The sequence below is a fragment of the Syngnathus scovelli genome, chromosome 3 (assembly GCF_024217435.2).
Source record: "Syngnathus scovelli strain Florida chromosome 3, RoL_Ssco_1.2, whole genome shotgun sequence".
NCBI classification, from domain to species: Eukaryota; Metazoa; Chordata; class Actinopteri; order Syngnathiformes; family Syngnathidae; genus Syngnathus; species Syngnathus scovelli.
Window position 1 is genome coordinate 12216887 of NC_090849.1, and position 19668 is coordinate 12236554.

At 39.1% G+C, this 19668-nt stretch overlaps 1 protein-coding gene across 4 annotated transcripts in view; it reads right to left on the reverse strand.

Annotated features, from left to right (window-relative positions):
• Positions 1-19668, reverse strand: part of sema4c (sema domain, immunoglobulin domain (Ig), transmembrane domain (TM) and short cytoplasmic domain, (semaphorin) 4C) — a 76514-nt gene that overhangs the window by 39385 nt on the left and 17461 nt on the right. For all 4 annotated transcript variants that reach the window (XM_049762896.2, XM_049762895.2, XM_049762897.2 and 1 more), the window contains one exon: positions 7741-7825. The gene's annotated coding sequence lies outside the window, so the exon portion shown is untranslated. The remainder of the gene's footprint in view (positions 1-7740; positions 7826-19668) is intronic.

A 19668-nucleotide genomic window follows, 5' to 3' on the forward strand; every position in this document is an offset into this window, starting at 1 on the left:
TCCCTGTGGAGTTTGCAAGAACCAGAAGAGAGTTAAGGGGAGAGTGGATAATTGTCTTGGATTCCTCAGAGTGACAGAAACTCAAATGCTAATGCCTGTCTGAGTCAGTTGGATGGGTAACAAGACAGCTGTTGACTAACTTTACGAGGCAGTCGTATGTCACTGTTACGTGCTCAGTGTTTTGCACCACTTCAAATGGCTCGGAAAATCCATTAATGCAAGTTTAACAAACTTCAATCAATGTGAAGCATTATATTTTCCTAGTTTCAGTTTGAGTGAAGACATTTTAGTGCTCATGGACAGCTTTAATCAATGGATCTCATCTATTCTGCTGGAGGTCCATTTTCTCCAATCACCGCGGCAACTAATCTCACTCAGAGTATCTCCCAGGTCCCTCTGCTGGAAAGTGCTGATCAGGATCTTATAGAAGCCTCTCTCTTGTGCAGAGATTGAACAATATTGCTTTAAAAGTAAGTGCACCATCAAGCTGCCTCCCTTGTTAATACACAACTTGTAAAAAGCAAAGTGCCAACTCAGCATGTGATTTGTGCAGCGTTCTATACCAGGGATATGTGTTAGTACCTCGATAACTGTCTTAGCACTGAGTTGAACCTTTTGAACTTTTTATATACACATTAACGCCAAACACAATACCCTCAGTTTGAAAAGATTTGTATCAAAATGAATCAAATGACGTTTTTAATATTGATAGCGCAGGCATTTATGTAACCCTACGCAAACCTACTTTAGATACAATATTTTCAGTTTGTTTTAGGTTGGCAAGATAAAGGATGACTGATTTGATTCAAAACTTTCAGACTAGTCAAAAAAACCTGATTCGACAACACAAACGACGTCTATAAAAATAAACGGTCCCATGTCCCTGACAAATTATGTGTGTGCCAGTGCCTTTTCTCTGCTCGACCTTGTGTTTGACAGTCCGACCACGTTGTTGATGAGCACACGTGAGTGCAGTGAGAGGAGGTAACACCCCCGTGCACTCAACCTGACAGAACCGAGTGAAGGCCCCAGGGATGCTGGGCTGGAAAAGCGCTCTCCTCTCTACATCAATGCACATGTATCTATAGACCGTATATGTTCGGATGAGTCTTTGCTCCAGATGCAGTTACAGGTCACTCAACCTTATATGATACATTATGGTTCATGCTGACACATACGCTTCACGTGTACACACAGAGAGACTATCAGGTGTTGGACTAGATTCTTAGTTACCCCAAATCCTAATTGGTCATCGTAAATGTTTCGTACAGTATAATTTCTCTTCAAACAGTGCAAAAGAGGGAAAATGACCCTTTCTGTCTCAGTACACCAAGCAGTGTGTATTAAGTCATGGTCAGATGTATATAACCTGCGAGAATAACCTGCGAGCCCTGAACTCACCTCCTGTCAGATTAACTACAACAGAGGTAGAGTCCTGTCTTATCTCCCACATTCTTCTTGATACATTGACAATACCAATCTCATAGATAAACTCCCAAATCTAGATATTCGTCATCAAGTGATAACTGTTTACTTTCAATATTTCTTCCATTTCTAGTGCAGTTAAAGTTGTCCCAACACGTTGATCCTTTTAGTGTTTAGTGTTACAACCTGCTCCTCATGCACCAGCGCACAAATGAAATTGCTCCCTCCAGGCCAAGTTCAGACAAACAAACAAGAAACGTCTCTCGACATTGTATTTCAGCACTCACAGAATCATATTCTCTACTCTATGCTTTGGTGCTTTAATCAGCTTGGAATGATAGAAACTGCTGTATTGTTGCCTGTAGGCAGCCGAAGCACTGTTTCAATATGGAACAACTATAGGGTATGAATACAGAACGCATCCACGGCCTCAGTCACTATGTGATCTGGATTAGCGAAGCTGCCCACTGTTCTTCTAAGAGGGAAAATTGTTTTGGAATGATCTTTTACTCTTACCCCAGCTTTTCGTGTCCTCAACATCTCCTTAGTTTCTTTCTTTGAGCATTTAATTTAACAAGAGTTCAGGAGATCATGCTGAGTCAGGAGGCCTGGAGCCCAGTTAGGTGCCGTCGGGCAGAAAGGTTACACCTAGCTTGACTCCGACAGAAAGATCGAAAACACACATCAGCAACGCAATGACGACACATTGATGCCATTACGAAGGACTCAAAGGGAATGGGAGGATCGATTGCATTATGGTATTTAAGGCTGCTTAAAGTGACTTAGTGGCATGATGCTATTTCAAAAGTTTCAAATCCATCTATTTTCTGTCCTTCTTGTCCTGTGCTAGGTGTTGGTGAAATGGTGCTTATCCCAGGTAATAACCCTCCTGTAGAGTATAAGATTCACAATGACTTTCACACAAAAAGCAATTTACTCTTCAAAATGTTTTTGTACAGGTTGTTAGACAGTGGTAAAAATCTACTAAATACCACCCAAGCACAGTGGTTTGATAGGTTTAGGTTAATAGGTAATAGGTTAAATAAACTCAAAATTGAACACAATACATGGTTTAATGAATTACATCCTGTATTCTTTATCACCTCTATTGTTTTACAAAGGTGCCTTGCGGTGATGTTAGGTAACTCTTACATACAGTAGGTCCTCTTCCACATATAGCACAAATACACATGACCACTATGGGCTGTATATGAATATGCTCTGCATCCAAACTGATTCCTGCATTTCTGATGCAGCAGCTCTACCAGCTATGTGAAAGCCCACTTTTCCAGATGCCTGACATATTAGCATTTAGATGCATCTGAATTTGGAATGTTTCTCTCAAAGGGTTCATTTTAGTTTGTATATCTCAAAACTTTATGCAACATTAATCAGCATTAATAATATTTATTTTCACAACAGTAATGGAGCAACATAGAATTGTCGTTTCCAAACTTTTGCGGTTGGGTCTCAAATTAGTCATAATTACCATCATAATCATTATTATTGTCATGATTATTATCATGATTATAAATCTTCTTCTTCTTATCATTATTTTATTTATTAATCTTCGAACCCGCTTACTCTATCCCAGCAGGCTTTGGGCGGCAGGCAGGGTACACCCTGAACGAGTTGCAGACAAACAGCCATTCGCATCTATGGAATATTTTAGAGTGGTCAATCGGCAGACCGAAATATCTATTTTCAGTTTTGAGTTGAAAAAAAAAAATAGGGAACCGTACCATATGAATTATTTAAAAATAATGCAAGGTTTAAGAACAGAATGACAATGTCTGTAACAAACCTCACCATTCATGAATTGTGACTTGCGGCTCGTCTGTCTCCAAAAAAACAAACAAACATGGACATCAATGTATTTTCATGCTTGAGATCAATTAGACTAACATCCAAATTGTTGATTTTGAAGTTATCTTCACTTTCATTCGCAACATTACTGCTGGAGACATGGTCAAGGTCACAAGGAGATAAAATCAATAACATACATACTCATTTAGATAGTGTTTCGAATAGCTGTGTAAGAAGCTACATTGTATTAGGTAAAAAAGCATGGTCAAAACTTGGCATCATATTTTCACAAGGACCAGAGCCAGTAGATCTGGTGTGACAGGGATATCATCATTAAAAAAAATCTAATGATTTGCATGTTGCTTCCAAGCTCTTAATTAATACTACATAAACATAGATATACTTTAGCTAGAACTGACATTAAATTAGACAGGTGTTATTTTAGTGTAATAATTTTAATCCACTTAGAGACTAAAACTGTAAACAAAAATATTCATTTGCTCTTTCATTTCACAATACACTCTGCTAACTCAACAAATACTGAATGTGCCCTTAACACTCTGGAGAGACATTGAACGTTGTTAAAAGTCAATGGTTTGATTATTTTGGGCAGAAAAGAACCAAACACTGCTTAGCACCTGCAATTCAGAAAAAATTTTGAATGCATATTGCATTTTATTTTAGAAATAAGAGCTATTGAATTGAAATCAACTCTTGATTGGCTGTAGCATTGCAGATATAGGTTTGTATGGATGGTAGAGGCATGAATGAAATAAATGCAAGGAAAGAAAGAAGTCAGTGGAGTGCTTTGATGTGTCTACCAAGGGTCTGTTAGAACTTGATTGGGTCCATTACAGGGGAGAAGGGCAATAGGTGAACCACAAGCATCTCTCCTCCAGACTCAGCTTTACATTAACCACTGCCTACTCTCTTGAACACACAAAACGATCAATAGCAATATGGTGGTAGGAGAAGAGTGTCTGGGATGGACAGGCAAATATGAGGAAAAGTGTTGCAGGTTTACGGGAAGATAAGCATGGATCAATAGAGAGACAAGGACTTCTGCTACAGAGGGAAAAGAGGATGGAGGACGGCCAAACAGTGTACACTTGCCTACATCAACAGACTTCATGCATGGAAACTTGTATGCATGTGAGAGCACTTGAGTTAGCATGATCTAGAGCAAAGGTGTCTAACTCATTTTCTGTTGCGGGCCACATCGGAGTTATGTCTTCCTTCATGGGGCCATTGATGACTTAAGTAGAAATGAATGGGTGTGGATATTATTACATACAACAGAAAAGTTCAAAAAAATGTCCAATTAATTTTGAAATTGGGATTATAACAAACATTTTTGCACAATCACAATTTAGAGTTTGGGCATTTTAACAAGAAACATTGAGTTGACACTCATGATTTTGGCGGGCCGCTTAAAATGATATGGCGGGCCGGATCTGGCCCCCGGGCCTTGAGTTTGACACCTATGATCTCGCGCCTGGCAAGCATTTTCTGTGAAGACCTTTCCTTAGAATATGAAGAGATATATACTATATGGTGGTGGTCCTTGTCTCACAATGAAATTGTAATAGAACCCAAGGTTGCACCTAATTGCATCATTGTCTTTTGTATGCGAGCAAAACTAGTGGTGTGTGTGTGTCTGTGTGTAGACACACAGACACACACACACCACAGACACACACACACACACAGACACACACCACCATATAGATATGACCCACGACCCTATAGGACAAAATGGATAATAATTGAAAGCAAACAGTGTTGTACTGTATGTGTCTACAAGATAGTGTTGTAACAAGATGTGTGAAAGGGTACGCTGTTAAGTGAAACATTTAATCTGCTTCTACCTGACAAGTGTCAGACTGTTGTGATGTATATAACCTCCACCATCTTTCCTGCATTCCCTTCACCCTCCATTTCCTCCCTTATCTCATCTTCCTGTCACAGCCTCCTCCGTTCCCCTTTTCTCTCCCCATCCAAGCCTGTTTTCCCTCACTCAAGCACTATGATGGCATTCTGACAGAGAAAACCTGGACAACCAATATCCTCACAAACTGTGAGAGACAGAAAGGCAGATACGCAAGTATTAGAGTGGACGTGGCATAAGCGAATTGGGATTCAGAAAGAGAGGCATGCCGATTTTGTGTAAAAATCTGGACTAATTAATTATTACCTGAAAATTTTTTTCTCCTCACATCTCTACTATTTAGGGATGCATACTGTCAGTCAGTACTTTTTGGTCCCGGTACCAAATTGGGTTGGTACCGAAGCACCGTAAAGATTCTATACAAACGATACCACTAATGGTAGTTGTATTTATCCAGCGACTGTCAATTAATTATGACGCCGCTGACGGCATTTGTTAATGACGTAATGCTCTGTTATATTGTTTTTCTGTAAAGCCACCACAGAAGTAAGAATCCCCATTCACTATCACTAAACGAAGGAAAATTAAGATGACTAGTTACACGTGAATTATATTTTTCATCTTCTTGTTTACATCTTTACTTTAATCAAATTACTACGAAACATGTTAATAAGAGTATTGATAAGTAACGGCATTGATAAGGAATATCGATAAGGACATTGCTAAAATCCTAAAGATATGCATCCTATGAGGTCACTATGTGTGTTGCGTGTGCCACATGTGAGCCTTTATTGATGCAATTAAGCACACCTTCATTTTGCTCCATAGCCTCAGCCTTTTGCAGCTGGATAAAAATGAGTTTTTTATTTATTTATTTTTTTATTCAGAGTCACTTTACTAAAGTTTGCCGTATATGGGGCAACCATCAAGCTGACAACTGATTGTAAATAAGAAAACTATTCATCACACATACACACAGCCATATATCCTCACATCCAGTATGCACTTATGACAAGGACATAGGTTTGGCGTCGGCATTGAAGGGGAACTGGGACTCGTAAATAATAAACAGACTCCCTTCTGAGGCTTGTGCCTAGTTTATGGTTTTAAACTGCCGCTAGCTCTCCGATACACTCAATAAGTGAATAAACAAATACCTAGAGTAGGTTTTTGCAATCGCTGTAACGGATGTACAGCACATGGATTGGATTGTGAAACAAAAACATCATGGACAAATGTCATCACAGATACATTTAAAACAATTTAAGATTGAAATTCCATTTTACATTTAATAGTTGGTCTTACAGCTTGGAGGTTCTGTGAAAGTTACACATTGATAGGCAACACCTGCCTACAAACTTGTCACTGAAGAATTCTCACGGAGGCTTTTAATGTTCAATTGTTAAGTGGGGTGTTGGATTATGTGTGTTTTATGCCACTGGATAATAATGCTAACACAATCATGTTGCGAATAAAACCTTGGTAAAAGCTTGATTCAATCTCGTTTGCATGTTCTTCCTGTGCTTGTGTGGGGTTTCTGCTTATACTTGTACTTTTCCTTCCTGCATGTCTCCAAAGTGCCTAGAGGTGTGAATATGAGTGTGAATTATTTGTCCAGTTTAGATTTTAACCTGCCTATTGCCCACACTCAGCTGGAATAACTTCCATCAAATGTGCAACAACATTATTATAGTCAGTGATGATTGATTAAGTCAAAGCCCAGTTTTAAGTAGGTGACAATAAAATTGTAATTTAACCCAAGGTTGCACCTAATTGCATCATTGTCTTTTGTATGCAAGTAAAACTAGTGATGCACTAGAATTTATTAATTGGCATTTTTTTCCCAACAAGTGGGAGTCTGAGGCATTGAGCTCCTCATTATAAAATGTTTCTAGCTCACATAATGGGACAATTTTCATGCAGCATCTTTGACAATCCAAATATTTTTTGCTATTGACGACTGCTTCATGACTGTTAAGTGGTGATGGTCCTTGTCTCCCAAGGATCTGGTTGTATTTCCCTGAATCAAACTGGCTGCAAGAAATAATCACAAAAACAAAATTCATACGCAGAAATGGTCGTGTCAAAGTCCATATATTGTTTTCATATATTTTCTTCCTCTATGTCAACTTTGCCTCTGTTTTTTTTTTTTTTTTTGCATTCCATCTGAAACAGTACACCATCAATTTCACACATACGCCCACGCAAATGAATGCAAGCACAAACTCACACACGGGCAAAAACGCACACATACACACACATACACACGCATTGACATCCAATATCACCTCATTTTTTCCCCTCTCTGTCTCTCTCCTTGTCTTTTTTTGTCACCAAAATGATTTCTTTGCGGATGTACCTGAAATTGCCCGTAATTTTCACGTCCTGTTTTGACAAGTACCACCCTCCCTTGTACACCATGGATTTCCTTTCCAAATGCATCTTTACTTTCTTATTTCTCCTCATTTTTGGCTCATTTTACACTACAAATGCACACACAAGCACACATGCGCGCACACACACACTACCTCCTTCCTTTGTGCATTTTTCACTTGGATTTCTGAACAGCACAGATGTTTTTTTTTTATCCTTCACTCTTTATTCTGTTTGCACTTCCTTACTTGTTATTCTTCTCCTTCTGCGTCTGTGAACTTTGTTCCTGTACGTCCAACAAGGATACTCGATTCAGATGAACGTCACATGTCACTAAAAGAGAGGACAAAAACACAGGGACAGTGAGCAAAATTTGGGAATGTAGGTCCATTTATGTTCATCATACTGCAGGTGCTTTAATTATTTATTGTCCATACATGCGCATGTGTAGCGTACATATTGTCTTACACAAATGTTGTGTATACGTACTTGCACAAACACGCACATATGCAGTCTTATGCAGGCGTGTTAAAGGGCTCATTGAAAGGCAGATCACACACTTGCCCAACTCCACAAAATGTCTGAGATCAAGTCTGACAGATATTTGGAATAGATGTCACTTTCAAAAAACTGTAAGCGATATTTGCATGTGAAAGTCCACAAAAGTGTTTTTTGTGGTATAGTGGTTCACTTGCATGACTAAAGCAGGCAGCATGTGTTCATATCCTACACAGTAATGATGGGAATTCGAATTGCCTCTCTCAATATATATGCCCTGTGATTTACTGATGGCCAATCCATAGTACAATTGACTTTTTAACCTGAAGTCAGCTGCGATAGGCTCAAGCTTCCCGCATCCCTGAACAGGAAAAAGCTGTATATGGACGGACGGGGGTTGACAAAGGTTTAACTTGAACGCATATACGTGCACACACACGGCTATACACAAGCCTCAGCCCTCAAGGCTCACATCGAGTCGATCCCAATGTTCACACTGCAGATCAGGTTTTGTATGTGCATGTGTGCTCATGAGCAGAGACCAGGTTCAGCATCATGTCAACATCAATAGCTCACCAGACACAATGAGACCGCCAAGGGCCATGCAGATACTGTCAGTAACATATGGGCTGGCTTGAGTTACACAGAGGTAGTGAACAAAGGAAGCACCAAAACCTCTGACACCCTCATACTTCAGCCACTGAAGTCAATAAACAAGTCTGGATTTTCAGGCTTCATAGCACTGTGCTTTATTGACTTAAACCAGATGTGCAGGAGGTCTGATTAATAGAATGCAAAAAGATGTCAATTGGGCAGAAAACCCTCCATTTACAAAACAAACTACAGCGGGAGATTCCAATTTTAAAACAAACAACACTATTTGTCTGTATTTGTCAATACTATCAATCCTCCTTCACTAGCCTCATCTTGTATCTCAAATTTGAGATACAAGAAATCACCAGATCTGAGGAAAAACAACCAATCAGACAGAACAGGTAACAACTGTCACAACGGGTTTTTTATTGCAAAAACCACACTGCAAATCCATTATTAGTAACATTTACTCAAGTGTTAAATGTTCAACACCCAATGGTGTGTTGCAGCAACAAAAAGTAGTGCAGTAATAATGACACTATTGAGAGTTTAGGTTCATGCCAACACTAATACAGTGTGGGGGAAATACCCCATGGCCTACTTTATATACAACACAATTTTATTTCAAATCACTTGTTTTATTATAGCAGTTTCAAACAGTACTTATAAAACAGCACTTATAAAACAGCAGTAGGACAGAAAGTTATGTTTGTTTATCATCATGTGAAAACTGCCCATCATGATGCCAATCATAAAACCAATAACTGTTAACTAGCGATGAGCAAGCTTTATTGGTGTCAATGTCAGGATGAGGCGCCGTATTGTGGCCGTTTTACGATTAGGAACTGGGGATGATAAATTAGAACAAAGAATTGCCATTCATTTTATACAATTTTAAGAACATTTGATATATTTGGATGGATGGAATTATAAATTAGAACAGAGAATTGCCGTCCATTTCATACAATTTTAAGAAAATGTTATATATTTGGATGGATATAAAGGTCTTTTCAACAATCATTTGTCATTGTTCTTTATTTTATGTATAAAATGTACTAGTGGTATTGGGTCTTGGTATCGGTGACTACTCAAGAACTGAGAACTCGCAGTGGTCTGAAAGAAAGTGGTATTGAACAACTGGGAACAAATCGTCCTAAATTCTAAATGCATTTAGGTAATTATCAAAACACACACTAATAGCATTTGTGATCAAAAGAAACATCTTGGGACAATTTTCCCGAGAGATTTTTTTTTTCAGTACTATCAAAACATACGAACATTTTGTTCTGGCATTCAGTTCCATAGTTTTTCACCCAGGAGGAAATGGCAACACCAGACATCACCTGGTTTGGATAGTGCAGCATCGGTCTATGTTTAAAGTCCCATGAACGTGCCTTCATTTTATTAGTTTAACAAATGGCTGGTTAGCCAAGCATTTGATCAAGCCTTAATCACCTGATGTCTGCTCAGATGATGTGTTCTTGGAGCCCTTGGGCCACCTTCAAAATCATAGCAGCAAAATAGAAGAAGTACAGAAATGTGGCGGTTGTGGCTCTGATGGTAGAACGGGTCATTCAGTAACTGGAGGGTCAGCTGTTCGAATTCGTGTCATGTGTTGTTGTGTCCGTGGGCAAGACTCTCGGCATACCGTGCTTCCACTCACACTGTTTTATCCTGGGTGCGAATGCTTGATGGTGGTCGGAGGCACACAATGTCAGCCTCCCCGTGGGCAGCTGTGGCTACATATGTAGTTTACCACCACCAGAGTGTGAATGAGTGAGCGCATGAATAATGTAGTCATTGTTAAGTGTCCAGAATAATAATATATATAAATCTGATGCATTTTAATAATAATCATAAATATATAGACACAAAACAATTAACATTACATACACAAGTCCATTTCCTGTAGGCCTCCATGGCCGAATTAGAAAACCCGAGGTTTTGTTTGCAACTCAGTACTCGCACAAGTTGATGAGGCTTTGTCTTCCAGATTGGGGAAGAGAGTGACAATTCCAATGCAGACATTAATTTTTCAAGCAAAGACTTCAATGCAATCAAATTCCTTAAGGACACTTGGTTTTTCATATCCTAACATGTCACATTTTGGAGGAAAGGGACTGTGTTTGTCAAGCAGCTGACAAATGGCGTTCATTAGATTGAACGGAGTCAGTCGTACATCTCACCCGTTCCAAAAATGTCACGCGCTGATCGTCACTCTAGTTGCCAACACCGACTTCAACCAAAACGCCTTCATCAACCTCTCGTGTAGCCCAAGTGACCACGTGACGTCATATGCAACACACATTTATTTTGCCTACCTTAGATTGATTCCATCTTGCAAGGAAAAATGATGCTGATTTAAATCGTCTTGACTCGAACCAGTCAACTTCAATCATTACCTAGAATTGTGGTATTAATTTCAAATATGTATAAACCAATTAGTGTCAAATCCAGGCGATACCCTATTTTAACAATATAAGAGTTTCAATTTTGTTTTACTACACTTTCATAGAATACAAATTGTATCTGATTATTCAATTAAGTGATGGAATAACCAATACAATAACGAATTCTAGAAATATTCGATAGAGGAAGCCCTAGTACAGATGGCTGTCCATTTATTTTATATAAGGGTCATTATGGTCACATGTGGGTTCGAGCCCGACTGCATTTAGGATTGGTTGCAAGCCGATTGCAGAGCACATATATGTACGTCCACGGTCCCACCAAAGCTATTTAACAAGCACATTCCACACAGGAGGGCCTGAGCTGAGACTCGAACTCAGGACCTCTCAACTTTGAGGCAGAGATGTTAACCAAAAGTGAACCGTGCTGCTGTATTCATGTTATATTGTACAAATATGACTTCAATTTCAAAAATGCACACAGTAGTATGCAAGCAAATGATTATCTGTCTGCATGGCAGCACACTGGCCATCAACGGTGGATTTTTCCTAAATAAGTAAGTCATCCAGACCTCAGCTTTCCACTGGCTTCATCCAGGAGAACCGGCAGCCAAAACACTGCAAGGCTCTGCATAGACATTTGCACACACACTCATATTTAAATATGCATGCGTCCGCATTGACTAATGCACACCAAGCTTGGCTCTAAGCAGCTACACGCAAGAGAGGCCAAAAATGAGAGCGGAGCAAAGTGTTGCAAAAAAAAAAAAAAAACTGGATTTTAAAACACCAAACACCTTGTCAAAAACACACATGCGCATACCTCCAGCTTCTTTTTGCTTGTCTGTGTTTGACAGTCAGTGCCGTGAGGGATGATGTGGCAAGCAGCCAGAGGCTTGTGAATCAGCAATGACTAACAGTTTAAACCTGTACTTTCAGGGCTAATCGCGTGTGCTTGCAGGTGGGGGAGGACATGCTTTTATGTGTGTGAACATACAAAATGTACATTTCTAACAAAGCCTTAAAGTCCGTTAACATATGAGCCGGCACGCTGATATTATACAAGCCTTGCCCATCAGTCTCAATTGTGACAGCGAGGACCTTTAATTGCATTGCGCCTAATTTCATATTGTCAGAGATGACAGCCCCCTGATGAGCTGAGTGAAAATGGAGCGACGATGTACCATCACTTCCTCCAATGAGCCCCGACAGGAGCCCGACTCTGTTCTCAGTTTGATCCCTCCACAAGACAACGCAATGAGATGCTAATCGGATGCAGAGGCCCAAGATTTGAGCTTGTGCCAAAGTGTGTGTCTGCTTGAGGACTCGGTGCACAAACGGCACATGCACATGCGAGTAATGACAACTTTAACAAGTGATAGGATTGGAAGAGGCATGTGGCAATAAAAGTCCAACAAAATGACATGCCAGTATCTATTAGAGCTGAGCACTCTCCGAGAACCTTCCTGATGACACACAATCACACTCCTTGTTTGGAGAACATCTGGCCAAGGGCACAGCGTACTCCCACCTCCCACCAGTGAGCTGCAGTGAGCCTTTACAGTCTTTGTCCTCGAGAGTTATTCATACACTTTGACCCCTTTAAGTGCTGCTCATTACTACAGGTTGTGATTTACAAGCCGAAATTGAGGTGGACGCCATTTGCTCAGGGCATTATTAGCGCCGCAGCTCGACAAAGTCAATCTCCACCAAGATTCCTCATGAGAATCGTCAATCAGTACGAACAGAATGGATCGATTAGTTAGTGTAGCATGGCATGACCGATATAAAGTTAATAGTGACAAATTTACCTTCCTATGCATATGAATACTGCCTCTGCACCAAAGTTGTTACAGTTAATGAAAACTAAAGCAATAACTAAGATTGAGAATCATTTTGCTAAAACAAAAAACATGCAAACATGCTTTTAAAAAGGTGAAGAAACAATCATCTTGTGTTTGTAAACTAACTAAAATGCGATACTGTAATTATAGCAAAAACGTCCCATGTTTTCATCTTTGTCAATTAATATCATACATTCATTTTTGTCAAGTCAAGTCAAGTCAAGTCAAGTCAAGTTTATTTGTATAGCCCTAAATCACAAACAGTCTCAAAGGGCTTCACATAGCCAAAATTGACAATTATTCTCAAAGCATCCCCTGATCATAAGCTCCCAAAAGGGCAAGGAAAAACTCAAAAAACCCCTACCAGGGGAAAATGAGAAACCTTGAGAAGGGACCACAGATGGAAGGATCCCCCTTTCAGGATCACCAGGTTATAATGGATGCAGAGAGTACACAAGTAATACATAATATGAAAATCAATGAAAAAAAATGGATGTCGGAGGTGTCCTCGATTGTCCTGGCAGTGTCCTCAAGGGGGCCGAGCCGCAGCTCCCCCATCCCGAACTGGTCCCCGAGAATCCAGCCAGCCGCTATCCGCTTTTGAGCCACCTAACCCCCTCCCCAGCCGGGGAGGAGGTGGGCAGAGAGAACAGAACAAACTCCGGCCAAATCAGCCATCACAAGTTAGTTAAAGGCCATCTCATAGAAATGTGAGAATTGTACTTTACTTTAATAAAAAAAATAATTAATTATCTTGTTTTTTTTATCTTGCAATTGACACAGACTACATGTACAGTACTTTTTTTTTATTAAAACTAAAGCTAATACTAAAACTAAAATGAAACTAATAAAAATTAATAAACCTGCTCTTGAAAGTAATACAATTTAAAAACAAAAGTCAAAACAAAATAACTAACTATAATGAAAAATCCCAAACTATGATAAACCCTGCTCTGTGCTGTGTAGAAAGAAAATTGTATAGTTCACAGGATGGTAGGGTTTTTAAGATCAGTGTTGATATTTTATTCGACAAAATTGTGTTTTTAATGTTCACTCTACATTTTCAACAAGTGAACGTGTTATGGAATAAAAAGCATTTTATCAACATCATCCACACTAAACCAGTTAGCAGCAGTGACTCATGACCAATTTATAATGCTTCATGATCTGTTGATACAAAATTGCCTTTTTTAAATTTTGGTGCAAAATAAAGTAAAGCCTTTCACTTCATGTCCTTTGACTCAGATATAAAATTACTGCTGAAAATTGGTGGTGAGCTGTTTGCTATTTTGATGAATGCCCTTACATTACCACCACCACAAGAAAACACACATTTTGCCAGCTCCAAACTTTGTAAGTGCAGCCCACAGCACAGATGCTATCAAAGCCTCCGGCATTACAGCCAGCCAGGATGCAGTGACCAGATTTTTAGCAGTGGGAAAGAGCAGTTGAAAGCAAAAGCAAGGAGTACACTGATTTTTATTTATTCATTATCTTGCTTCTTAGGTCCCTCTTTTGTTCTAAAGTTGAAAAGTGTGATTTATTCATAAGTACGTAGATGTCACAAAAGTAACCTGTAGACGGTTTAATTAATTAAGTAGAAGTTTGTTAAATATTTGCAACTAAAGAGTTGATGGTGTTTTGACTTGACTACGTTAAAATATTTGGGAGTTAGGACAAACCCGATTGAATGAGAGCAATGAAAGCGTAGGTAGAGAGGGCTCTGTGTGCATACATGCATGTGTGTGTGCAGCCTGACATGTGTTTATGTAAGTGGAAGGATGTGATGGTTAAACCCTGACCTTTTCATAACATGGTCCCAATATTTGTCTCATAAAGCCAAACAAATCTTTCTGCAAAGACATATACTTGGACAAAATGGGCAGCATTTTATCTTCTCTCACTGGAGCACTTTTATTTCCTTCTTTTTTCCTTATTGGCGTTCTGTCAAAATCAAACACTTCACATTATTAGTTATAACTAACATTCTTTATGCTCTATTTGACTAATACAGTTGATCATTTTGGAAAGCAGATGCAGAACAATTAAATGTTTCCTTTATTGCATCGGTCCAGCAGAAATTTGGCCAGAAAGTCCAGTGCTCAAAAACCATTACTGAGATTTCTCATCATGTTCCCATCAGTTGCATTCAAGCCTTCATTCATCAACTCACAGAAGTTGTATCAGTCGTAATTGTAGTTGTAATTGTCCACTGACTATGATTATGAATCCGGTCCCCTCAACTAATTATTTATTTGGGTTCCTTCGACCCATCTTTTGTCCTTTATAAATAACCTAATCACCAAATCTTTTAACTGGAATTTTTTATATATCAAAAGGGGCATAAATGACAAATATGTATCATTTTCCAAATAAAATATTATTCTAAATACCTGCTTTCTCTTAGAGTATGCTACTGATTAAAACCTTCACCTTAAGAATTCATGAGTCTTTATGTTTCTTATCATATAACCAGGCAGCCAAATCCCTTTCCATTAGCGTTCCACTTCAACAACTTTAAAATAGTCACCGTCTTTCCACCAAAAAACAGAAGCTCCATCTAAAATGACAAATATTGACCCAACATGGCTGGATGATTTTTAATAAGACTGTTAATGAGTGGTGTGAATCCATTCAAGCAAATAACTCTTTTTGTACTCTATCAAGGTACTTCTATTGTATTTAACGACGTGCTTACGAGAAAAAGTCCATGTATTTCTAACCTGAAATAAACACAATGATAGTTTCCCTTCAGTGTGGGCAAGACAATCTATTAGCACATCTACAAAAAGATCCGGCTGCAAAAACTTTGATCAGTGCGCAAAAAGTGGTGATAATTATGGTCGGGGCTGCTTCACCATGACAACACGCTTGTCTATATATGGACTGAGTTATTATAACCTCGAAAAAGAGATAAACCTGGGCCTGATATTGAACGTTTGCACGGCAGGCCAAAACCTTTACTGTCATCTTTCTAAAAAAAACAGAAATCACTAATCAGCCTTAAAAATGATGAGTGTCTCAAGTCAACTGTCTACATAAGCTTTTGCAGAAAACATGATGGCTTTGGTTAAAATTATATTTATGCAATTTTCCCTACAGTATTGACCATGTGGTTAGAGTTAGCAAAAACTGAATTTATAGTGTTGGAGCCTCACAACTCGGGCTGACGATGGTAGACTGCCATTTTGACAGCAGAGGGATTGTAAAAAATACGACACACATTTTGTCCAGACTAAATAAAGTGCAACTTTACACCCTTCAGCTTCCAGGAAAGACTGAGCCTGCCACGGGGGTGATATTCAGAGATGTCTGACACAAACAAAATCATTTATTTCATATTTTTGCTTATGTTCTACGCAGGTGTCTGCACACATGCACACAAGGACTCAACCTACTTAGCCCACCATAATGATGCACATAATCAAATCCACGGAGCAGGAGACAAAAAAGAGAGTCATATCCTAAAGGATTATCTCAGTTACTACTCAGTAGACCCAGATTTCATGCACGCAAGAATGTTTGTCTGCACAAACAGGAGAGCAGCATTCTCAGACTGTTGAAAAAAAAACTGTCAAAGATGAGGAAAGAGATGAGATAGACTAATCCTCATTTATTCATGAATATACTAATACAATAGTTTCTCGGAATGATGATTATTTTAGTGAATTGTGTCTGTTTAGAAAGGCAGAAAGAAAAAACGAAGAAAGCGACACCCTCTGAACAGCTGAGGTCATCTTTATTAATAAACTCTCTGACAACAGACACACTCGCATTGAGGCTCACGCTTTCTCTTCATCCTGACTCCCCTCCTCAGCTCCTTGTGAAATGGCACTTGCCAGACTGACACAGTAGGGGTGGGAAGTTTGTAACAACACACACATACACATGCACAAACACACGCACACACAAACACACACACACACACACACAAACACAAGTGCAACATACACACTCATTCACAATACAACATAGCCACGAGACTGTCAGTGATCTGTCTGTGGGTAACAGTGCGGAGCAAGTTCGCTTCTATATGTGTGCGTGTGTGTGTGTTTCACTGATGCAGAAGAGAGTGAGGTTAGACAGACAAGAAGTTTGGCCTGCACACGTGCACTGAGAACCACTAAGAAACATGCCCCGGCTCATTTGTTCCCACTGATGGCAGAGGAGAGCAATGGATCTCGACAGTATGGGCCTGAGGGAGGATGACAAGTGTGTATGCATGTTTGTGTGGATGAAGGTGGTACAGGGAACTCAAATTTGCATCATGGCGTGGTGGATATGAGAGTCCTGCTGCATGTGTGCTCAGCAGAGATTATTCCGGCACAATAAAGCTTGACCTGGGATCATAAAGGCACCCATGAAGTGCCCCTGAGCTATCTCACACGCACTTGATCATTCAGTGTGAAAAGCCCCTCTGCAACAGAGGCTTTTTGTTTGTAAGCAGGTGCTCAGACAGAAAATAGCACTGACGAGGGGTTGTTTTTCACAAGGTACGATTCAATGGTCTGGTGATATGACAAACTCCAATCAAGTTCGTTGTCTTATGTGCTTGGTGAAACTGTACGACTGTGTATATTTGATCAACTCAACCATAAAAAGAACAAACTGCATGCTAAATACTGATCTACTATATTAGATTTCTTGAGCTGATGTGCCGGTAGTTGATAAAGTAAAACGTTTGTATAGACCCTCAGCCAAATAGGTTACAGTAACATTTAAAATGGAAGAAGCCTTTTGGTACGAGGGCAAACGTCAACATGAACCAAAAAGTACTGCACGAGTATTGATTCATTCTACTTTTGAGTAATGCATAAATTATTGAAGTGCACAAAATGTGTGACACAATTTTGGTGGATTGGATCGAGGTGCAAGTTGAAAGATCTGGAGCTTCATAGATATGGGTGGTGGAGGTCATTGTATTGTATTTAAAAATAACAGTTTGCATCAAACCATCTGAATCACTGTCAAAATCAATTAATTGAATGAAACATTATTATTATTACTATTATTATTATTATTATCGTCGCCTTCCCAATATTTTTAAAGTCACTCTTTCGCAGCTATGGAGGAGGAGGACAAAAGATTGCGTTTGGAGGCGACCTCCAACTGCCCACTTCTGTCATCGCCCTGGCCAACTTACATCATCCACCCATAGAGGTGTTTTTGGAGTGTCTTATAAACGTACTTGCACGCTTCGATCTTCAGCATGGACTCCAGTGAGTCTGTTTTTGCTTCAGCAATGTTAAAGGGAATGAGAGGAGCTGCCCATCATTGGCCGAGAAGCAAGTCGAGTTCATGTCAGTGGGTTCATGCCCAAAATCGCACAAACGGCACTTTTGTGATATATAAATATCAAATAGAAAAAGAAAAAGGAAAACTCCGTCCATGCACAGAATTACACCTCGCTTTCCACTGTCCACTGGGCACAAAATTAGGGATGTTCCCCTTTGTCTTCTTCACACTCAGTGAGTAAGACTGTACAAATGATCTTAAGTGAAAGTAAAGTGAATTGTATTCTTTATTTTATTTTAGGAGTGGGATTTGATTAAAACGGGCAACAAACATTTTTCAATTACAATAATGATAATGAACATCAACTAAAACCATAAAATTAAATCAAAGTTTTTCTATCAGGGTATAATATAAACAATTCAATAGGTGCTACTTTTTAATCAAATGCCATTTAACAAATATAATTTGATGGTACATTTGGGGCTGACGATAAGCCCAGGGCTCAAACTCATTTTAAATAGGCTTTTTTTGAATAAGGGGGGGAGGGGGGGACCACATTGTGTGAACTCAAGCATGTTTTCCTGAGCAGAAACAATTATTACTTTTTATTATTACTGTTGCTCGTAATAGAACAAACAATTTATTCTAACTCGAGCTAGAATGTTTTTTGCTCCCTGCAACATGTTATACTGTACTGTAATACTGTAGGCTTGAAGCGCTGAAGTCTTTCTTGCATTATTTGGCCACAACCATGATCTTCGCTATGGTTCCAATGGGCAGATAAAAAAAAAAAAAAACTTTGAATCTAGCAGGGTAGGTCATACGTATCATCATGTTGTTAGCCTAATGTTCTGGTTCACTGAAATTCGTCTCAGGAATTAAGGCACTGACAAAAGCTCTGTAAAGGAATAAAACAGTGTGAATAAATGTATTTTTTTTTTTTTTTTTTGGTGCCTTATTTAAAAGTGCCCTCTGGCTGTTCCAACTGCGAAATACAAGCCATGATACCCCTTGTTGACTTATAAAAGGGCTCGACTTAATAGTGACAATTTTAGGCTTAAGACTGATAAGGATGCCCCCTCATGTGCTGAAAATAACCTCAATAAAACCTATAATTAAAGGTAAAGAAAACTCAAACTTAAAATATGAGAATTCACAGCAGGGTGAAGAAAAACAAGGTAGAAGACATTAGAATGTATAAATCAATTTGTATATTTGATTACCCAACTAAAGGGCACCGACAGTGCTAAGTGAGGCTCAGTTATTTGTGGTATCTAACCAGACTCAACCAAACTGATCTGGCAGAAAAAGAAGCTTCAGAGAGCAATGGTGGAGACTCAACTTTAAAAGTTTTGTTTTTGTTGTTTTTCTTGTAGCTGCAAACATGAGTCATGTCCACATGACTGATTACAGAAAAACCAACTGCACCAACTAATTGGTTTATTTGTGCATTGATGCACCATGTGAGTCCAATCACGTTGCTTAAGTGTTTGTATGCATTTGCGATGCTTTGGTATGCTACATAAAGAAGTTACTGTATTGTCAATTCGAATGTCACAGCAGATCTTCCAGACAGATCTTCCAGACAGATCTTCCA